The sequence below is a fragment of the Sebastes fasciatus genome, chromosome 3 (genome assembly GCF_043250625.1).
Source record: "Sebastes fasciatus isolate fSebFas1 chromosome 3, fSebFas1.pri, whole genome shotgun sequence".
NCBI classification, from domain to species: domain Eukaryota; kingdom Metazoa; phylum Chordata; class Actinopteri; order Perciformes; family Sebastidae; genus Sebastes; species Sebastes fasciatus.
Genome location: NC_133797.1, coordinates 2,152,628 through 2,160,639, shown reverse-complemented (window position 1 = coordinate 2,160,639; position 8,012 = coordinate 2,152,628).

The window sequence follows — 8,012 nt, the reverse complement described above, 5'->3', positions numbered from 1 at the left end:
ACAATATGAAACAATAACCTGATTGACCCTGCCGAACTGACCCTGCTGACGGTGCCCTGTTGTGCCTCGCTGCCGGTGGACGGGGCTGCGCCACCCCTGACTCTATCGTTGTTATAACGGTTATTATTAGTCTAATTATTATTAGAATGAATTATGTTCCTTTCTCATTTATTTAGTTATTTCCTTCCCTATGCTTCCCCTTAGTTAACAACTTACTATTTTTTTGTTAATTTGTGTATTTATTTATGTATATGCTGTAAATATATATATATATATATATATATATATATATGATATAATATATATATATATATATGTATGTGTGTGTATATATATATCATTATTATTACTATATTTTTAACCTCTCTTCTCTCCATATATCCACACTATAGACCCCAACCCAAAGCACATGCTCGTACACACGCACGCTCACGTATGTACGTACGTACGTACACACACACACACACACACACACACCATTTGGTTCTCTCATCCTATGGCAGGAATCTGTTAACTGGCCTGTATTCACTGTTCTTGTCGTCCTCTTGTTGTCTTTTGTCTTGCAATAAAGAAAAATAAAAATTACAGCCGCAAGCGGCAGTTCACGGGTTATAGCCTTTTTCGCTCCAGGCGCCCCCCTAGTGGCCGATTTGAATGAAACTTTCAGCGGATGTTTCAGCTACTCTTGTGAACATATGCTGCAAGTTTGGAGATGATGGGCCAAAGGCTTGTGAAGTTAGGTCTATTGATGTGCTGAGGCACGCCTCTTAAAAATGTATTGGTCAATATCTTCACAACGCAATAACATATCAACAAGCTTAATGCAACTTTTGATGAGCCTGGTCCAATAATGATTCGCAGAAAATATGCCAGCAATCGGACCTACGGCTTAGGAGGAGATGTCAAAAATGTGTTTTTCAAAAAATCCAATATGGCGGAAAATATTTCTAGGCGAACTTTGGAGGTCCAAGAGGCTTTATTGTAGATCACACGGAGTTGCACATATGTGTCACATTTCAAGTCAATCGGACTTACGGTTTGAGGGGCGTGGCCTTTCCAAAATCGCATGTTTGGGCGTTAATTACAGCGCCACCATGTGGCCGATTTGAATGAAACTTTCAGTGGATGTTTCAGCTACTCTTGTGAACATATGCTGCAAGTTTGGAGATGATGGGCCAAAGGCTTGTGAAGTTAGGTCTATTGATGTGCTGAGCCCGCCCCTTAAAAATGAATTGGTCAATATCTTCACAACACAATAACATATCAACAAGCTTAATCCAACTTTTGATGAGCCTGGTCCAATAATGATTCGCAGAAAATATGACAATCAGACCTACGGTTTAGGAGGAGATGTCAAAAATGTGTTTTTCAAAAAATTCAACATGGCGGAAATTCTAGTCAGTGGACTTTCGTGGTCCAAGAGACTTTTTTGTAGAGCACAATCAGCAGCACATGTCTGTCAAATTTCAAATTGATGGGACTTATGGTGTGAGGGGGCTGGCCTTGAAAATTGTTATAGCGCCACCATGTGGCCAATTGTTTTCATATTTTATGTGAAGCATTATGACATCATGTACAGTTATGGTACCAAGTTTCATGTTTCTAGCTCGTTCCAGCTCACAGCAAATTGAGCCAAGGCATAATTTAGCATAAAATGCTAAATAGGCCACGCCCACATGCACCGATCAATATGACACTTCAGATCTTGGTTAATACTTGCCCCCAGAGTATGTGCACCAAATTTGATAAAATTCTGTCCACCGGATCTTGCGATATAAGTGTTTGACAGTTTTGGCGCCCCCTATGGGTCAAGCGGAAAATGCTTTAGTACGCCTATTCCCAAACACGTATTGAAGATATCTACCAAGATTTATGATGATTGGATTAATGGTCCATGAATTATGGCCAATTTCCTGCTAAGCTCCTCCCATTGAAAAGTTTGTTGGTCAACAGCTTCAAAACGCGATGAGCTATCAATGAGTTTAATGCAACATTAGATGACATTAGTCCAATAATGATCCTCAGAAAATATGCCAGCAATCAGACCTACGGCTTAGGAGGAGATGTCAAAAATGGGTTTTTGAAAAAATCCAATATGGCGGAAAATGTTTCCAGGCGGACTTTAGCGGTCCCAGAGGCTTTATTGTAGATCACACGGAGCTGTACATGTGTGTCAAATTTCAAGTCATTCGGACTTACGGTGTGAGGGGCGTAGCCTTTCCAAAATCGCGTGTTTGGGCATTAATTACAGCGCCCCCCTAGTGGCCGATTTGAATGAAACTTTCAGCAGATGTTTCAGCTACTCTTGTGAACATATGCTGCAAGTTTGGAGATGATGGGCCAAAGGCTTGTGAAGTTAGGTCTATTGATGTGCTGAGCCCGCCCCTTAAAAATGAATTGGTCAATATCTTCACAACACAACAACATATCAACAAGCTTTATGCAACCTTTGATTAGCCTGGTCCAATAATGATTCGCAGAAAATATTCCAGCAATCAGACCTACGGTTTAGGAGGAGATGTCAAAAATGTGTTTTTCAAAAAATTCAACATGGCGGAAAATCTAGTCAGTGGACTTTCGTGGTCCAAGAGACTTTTTTGTAGAGCACAATCAGCAGCACATGTCTGTCAAATTTCAAATTGATGGGACTTATGGTGTGAGGGGGCTGGCCTTGAAAATTGTTATAGCGCCACCATGTGGCCAATTGTTTTCATATTTTATGTGAAGCATTATGACATCATGTACAGTTATGGTACCAAGTTTCATGTCTCTAGCTCATTCCAGCTCAGAGCAAATTGAGCAAAGGCATAATTTAGCATAAAATACTAAATAGGCCACGCCCACATGCACCGATCATTATGACACTATAGATCTTGGTTAATACTTGCCCTCAGAGTATGTGCACCAAATTTGATAAAATTCTGTCCACCGGATCTTGCGATACAAGTTTCTGATATTTGTGGCGCCCCCTATGGGTCAAGCGGAAAATGCTTTGGTACGTTCGGGGCTATAACCCTAATAATAATAATAAACCGGCACAAACTCAATAGGGTTATAGGTCTGGGTATCATCGGATAATCCGTTATTCCTTTTGAATTCAGAAAGGAACATTTTTTTTTTTTTTTTTTCGTTTTAAACCAAAAACGAGAAAACGGCCGTTTTCTCGTTTTTGGTTTCTGACTCAAAAAATGAAAAACGAACCCAAACCGGGCCGTTTTTTGTTTTTGCGAATTCCTTTTCTCATTATTCGTTTTTAATTGAAGAACGGAAGTCACGTGGGTTTTTCGTTTTTTCGTTTTAAACCACAAACGAAAAATGGAATCACGTGGTGCTCTGTTTGTTTTTTGTTTCCAAACGAAAAACGAAAAAAACAAATTAAAAAAAAGATCCGATTTTAGTTTCTTCAAGTTTCTTTCTGTCATTTTCTGTTTTGAATCGAAGAGCGGAGAACGGCAGTCACGTGACCAGGAAGTGAAGGCAAACATGTCAAAATAAAAGCCAAGAAGATAGTTTGGTCATTCTATAAAAGTGTAACATTATTTAAGCACAGGATCAAAGTAACAGTAGAAGATAAATAGACTAAATAAATACACAAATAAATACATACATAGATATTTTTTTGTTTTGTTCTTTTCATTAACACATGAATGTCTTTTATCCAAAAAGTGTGTGATAAATTACAGGGAGGGTCTCTACAGATGTTATACAGAACTCTCACATAATTGACAATTTTCTCTCTCACACTCTTACTATGGGCTGTTTCTCTATGTCGGCAGGTGAGAAGCACTATGTGGCTACTCCTTTCAACACACATGACACTTCCACCTGATCCCTTCACTTCACTAGGACGGCTGTAGCCGAGTAGTTCTACATCATGATAATGCTGATAAAGCGATTATGACATTAATGCCAGCTAGACAGAATAAAGCTCTGTCTGTCATGACAATAGTACTGTACTGAAGGCCACTTCATCAAAATCATGGAAATTCACAATAATTAGGCCTGTGCTAAAAAAGTCGACGCAAGTAAGCCAAGTGATCTGTGGCCTATCGCAATAACCTCCATATTGTGTAAAACCATGGAATGAGTTCTTGCCAGCTACCTGACCAGCACAGTGGCTACTAAGCTAGATCTGCTCCAGTTCGCTTAAATAAGAGCAACAGAGGCCCAGACGACGCTGTGCTGACTCTGCTTAACACAGTCACAAAACACCTTATGCATCCTAAAGGTTATGCCAGAGCTTTATTCGCGGATTTTAGCTCAGCTTTTAACTCGCATATTCTCCTGAAAAGGCTCATTGATCTCAACATCAACACAGGGTTAGTTCTGTGGATCAGAGGGTCTGTGTTAGGGAGAACATATCAGACGTGCTGCCCACAAGGCTGTGTTCTTTCCCCTGTGCTATTCTCTCTTTTTACTAATGAATTTATGATCAATGAGAAACATTTTAGACTGTTTAAGTATGCGGATGACATGGCCTTAGTTGGCCTTTTACAGGAAACAGGTCCACTAGGTGAAGCTGCCTATCTGGCCCACACTACAGCCCTTCAGACATGGTGTCACACTAGCCAGCTAGAAATCAATGTGGCCGAGACGAAATAATTAATCATGTGCTGCACAAAACAACATTTGATCACAGAGCCAGTTTCACTTGATGGCCAACATGTTGAAACTGTGGGACACTTTAAATACCTCGGTACAGTCCTGGACACCCAGGTGAGCTTCTCTGTAAATACAGAGTATATTTTCAAGAGATGCTCACAGTGACCTTTATCATCTAAGGAAACTCAGTGGCCTCGGTGTCAGCCGGCAGATTTTAGAATTAGTGTACAAAACTATTGTTGAGAGTGTTTTAACCTTTAACCTTCCTGCCTGGTATGGTCACCTACACTGTAGATAGAAGAATAAACTGTTTAGGATTGTGTCAATGGCAGGCAAAATAGTTGGTAAACCCCAAAAGCCCTTGACTCAACTTTTTACAGAAAGGACGAGGAAGAAGGCGAGGAGTATCCTGGCAGATAGCTCCCATCCTCTCTGCAGCCAGTCGGGAGGCGCTATAGAGCCCCTCTGGCAACTAAACATGTGTTTAAAAAGTCTTTCATCACAAATGCCATCAATATTCTTACCTCAACACAGTGACTGAGCAGATCTGAGCCACAGACGCTGACATGAACTGTTTTTAATGTGTAACATAACCTGTCTCTGTTTTTTACTAACTGCTGTCTGGTTTTTAATGTCTGTTGTTTTCTGTGTTTTGTGAGCTGAAGACAAATTTCCAGCCTGGTGGACAATAAAGTTTGATTGTATTGTATTGATCAGTTCATATTGAGGGGCCGTCAGCTTTACAATTTAGTTTGGAGGGAGATTCGCTATCAGTGAAGTCAGTGCATTTTATGAGTAGGCCTTCTGTGACGTTACCCACCACAGGGGTCAGAGGTCACCACTCCTCAATCCCCAAGGATTTTCTTTTCAGTCAAATTTTCAATTTTGACGCATTTATAGATGAAAAGTCAAGTCAATAATCATGGTCAATGATAGATAAGTATGGTTGATCAGCATGTTTGCCAACCTTCAGACATCATAGTCTAATATGAGGATTAATCAGCCTGAGTTCATTAAAAAACTGAAATCACTAACTTTCTGTATTCTGTTTGGTGGTTTATGATGCTTTTCAATCATTTCTAGTCTATTTGGTAGTATATGTAATTTAACTTAATTTGTTCGACATCATGATAATGCAGATTTTTCAACCAGTGGTTATGACATTAATGCCAGCTAGACAGAATAAAGCTCTGTCTGTCATGACAGTAGAACTGTACTGAAGGCCTTTCCTTTACTTGGGTGACTCTTTACAGCCACCTGAAGACAGCAGGTATCTGTTAAATCTACAGTATCTGGAGTGATGAAGTGGCCTTCAGTACAGTACTATTGTCATAACAGACAGAGCTTTATTCTGTCTAGCTGGCATTAATGTCATAATCGCTTGTTGAAAAATTAGCATTATCATGATGTCGAACTACTCGGCTACAGCCTTCCTAATGGAGTGAAGGGATCAGGTGGAAGTGTCAGGTGTGTTGAAAGGAGTAGCCACATAGTGCTTCTCACCTGCCGACATAAAGAAACAGCCCATAGTGAGGGTGTGATTGAGAAAAGTGTCAATTATGTGAGAGTTCTGTATAACATCTGTAGAGACCCTCCCTGTAATTTATCACACACTTTTTGGATAAAAGACATTCATGTGTTAATGAAAAGAACAAAAAAAAAAATATCTATGTATGTATTTATTTGTGTATTTATTTAGCCTATTTATCTTCTACTGTTACCTCGATCCTGTGCTTAAATAATGTTACACTTTTATAGAATGACCAAACTATCTTCTTGGCTTTTATTTTGACATGTTTGCCTTCACTTCCTGGTCACGTGACTGCCGTTCTCCGCTCTTCGATTCAAAACAGAAAATGACAGAAAGAAACTTGAAGAAACTAAAATCGGATCGTTTTTTTAATTTGTTTTTTTCGTTTTTCGTTTGGAAACAAAAAACAAACAGAGCACCACGTGATTCCATTTTTCGTTTGTGGTTTAAAACGAAAAAACGAAAAAACCACGTGACTTCCGTTCTTCAATTAAAAACGAATAATGAGAAAAGGAATTCGCAAAAACAAAAAAACGGCCCGGTTTGGATCGGTTTTTCGTGTTTGGTTTGAAACGAAAAAATAAAAAATCGTTTTTTCGTTTTTGAATTCAAAAGGAATAACGGATTATCCGATGATACCCAGACCGTTATAGCCCTTTGGGCTACAACCCTAATAAAGGATGGAACGGGTGAAAGACGGAACGGACAGTCTTGAGGGAGTTGTGAGAGGAGGGAAATGCCTGTTGATGTACAGAAAGAACTGTGTAGAATAATTCATCAAAACGACACGTTTGATGCGCACATAAGCACGGAGGGTTCTGTGGATCAAAACTACACTTAATGTAACCAGCGGATATCTGTTGCGTCTGTGCGTAATGTTGGCTTGACCGCGCGCAACATCCCTCTCTATAGAGACTGCAGCGGTGTGCCGTGCTGGCTCTCTGTATACTTATCTCATGCGCACAAATTAATTAATGAGTGGAACATGATAAACGTCTATGTAAGTATGATATTATTATTTTCGTTGTGGTAAAAACTGGGAAAATTTTTTAGTGCCTGTTGGAAACCTGGACATTTGTGTGTTTTACAGATATGTGTCGGGACTCGAGACACGTCAGCCGGGGCGTCTGGTCACCATAACTACAAGGCATGTGTGGCTGGACCGGCTACGTCAACAAAGCACAGAGAAGCTAAAATGTTACAGGTAGACATTTCTCTACTATATCTTTACATAGAAATAGTTGTTTGTTGCTATATTAAAGCTCTGAATCCTGTTTATAGAAGCTTTATGCTGAGTAATAAATCCAAGCTAACAACCTAACCCAGCTAGTTAGCTGGCTAGTGAGGTAGCATGTGTAGTATTGTTAAGATTGAATAAAAGGAGAGATCAATTTCTGTTTCCTTACACAGCAGCTAGCTGGTTGATTCAGACACTGAACTGAACACCGATTCAACACTTTGACAGTGTTGTTGCTTTGAGTAAAAAGAGCTAGCTGGCTGAATTTAGGTAACAGTTGGTGAGCCTGCTGGGGGCACATGATTGGCTGAAAAGTGTGTTGACACCTTCACTGTCATCGTTTTGGGTCAAATGCTATTATAAAAGAAAATCAAACTTCTTGAAAGTACATATTGAAATATAACTGTCTAACTATAATTCGTTGAAATGAAATTAGAATGAGTTTACTTTTCATAGTAGTGAATTGAAATAATTTTACTTCACAAGTATATATTTAACTCTTAATTACTTCTAATTTTTTTATTAAATATTGAAAACAAATTGTGACATTTCATCATCAACAATTTTGGGAGGGGATATTTGAAAAGTAATAGGTTGAACAGCAAGTAACATGACTCAGACCCAATTATTAGACTATAAGTG